Genomic DNA, 1,132 nt, shown 5'->3' on the forward strand with positions numbered 1-1,132 from the left:
TTTTGAGACAGTCTCACCCTGTTGTCCAGGCTGGAGTGCAATAGCGCGATCTCGGCTCACTGCAACCTCTGCCTCCCGGGTTCAAGCGATTCTTTTGCCTCAGCCTCCTAAGTAGCTGAGATTACAGGCGTGCGCCTCCACGCCCAGCTAATTTTTGTATTTTTAGTAGAGACGGGATTTCACCATGTTGGCCAGGCTGGTCTCGATCTCCTGACCTTGTGATCCTCTTGCATCGGCCTCTCAAAGTGCTGGGATTACAGATGTGAGCCACCACGCCCAGCCCCTTTCTGTCCTTTTTTCTCTGCTGAAATATTTAAAATTAAATAGGTCACTTCACTCCATACTTCAGCATACATCTCTAGGAAATAACAACCTTCTCTTCTATAACCCAAGAGCCATTTTTATATCTAACAAAATTAGCACTGCTTCCTTGTTATCATAAATACCCAGTCCATAATTACATGTCCCCAACTGTCTTTACAGTTGAGTTGTCCAAATTAGGAACCAAACAAGGTCCTTGTGTTCCATGTAATGGTTGTCTTCTTAAGTCCCTTCTCATTTTTTTTGCCCAGCCATTCACTAGTTGAAGAAATGGGGTCAGATTTCCTTTAGAATGTCACACATTCTAGGGGCGTTTACCTACTTCCTTATTGTGTCATTTTATTTGTTCCTTCATTCCCTGTATTTCCTGTTAAATGGAAGTCAGCACTAGAGGTTTGATTAGGTTTATGTTCAATTTTGTTTGTTTGTTTCTTTGGCAAGATTCCTTCATAGGTGGTGGTGAGTGCTTCAGATTATGTCACATCAGGAGGTACACAGTGCCTGGTTGTGTCACTTTTAGTGAAGCTAAGATTCATCTGTGGGGTTAGGTTGTGGCAGCTCAATTTCCATTGTAAAGTTCTCCATCACCCATCATCTTTGGTTTCATCCATTAGGTGAGTCTTGCTTTGATCGGTTACTTCATTAGGAGTTACAAAATGGTGATTTTTCTAATTCCATATTCCTTCCACATTAGCTGGAAGTATTCTGTAAATAAGAAGTTGTCTTCACCAATTAGAGCTATTTGGCTATCCTGAAATATAGTTTATACATGCAGGCAGCATAAGTGCTTAATTCTTTTTTTTTTTTTTTT

This window comes from Mandrillus leucophaeus, unplaced genomic scaffold (assembly GCF_000951045.1).
Source record: "Mandrillus leucophaeus isolate KB7577 unplaced genomic scaffold, Mleu.le_1.0 Scaffold118, whole genome shotgun sequence".
Taxonomy (NCBI): domain Eukaryota; kingdom Metazoa; phylum Chordata; class Mammalia; order Primates; family Cercopithecidae; genus Mandrillus; species Mandrillus leucophaeus.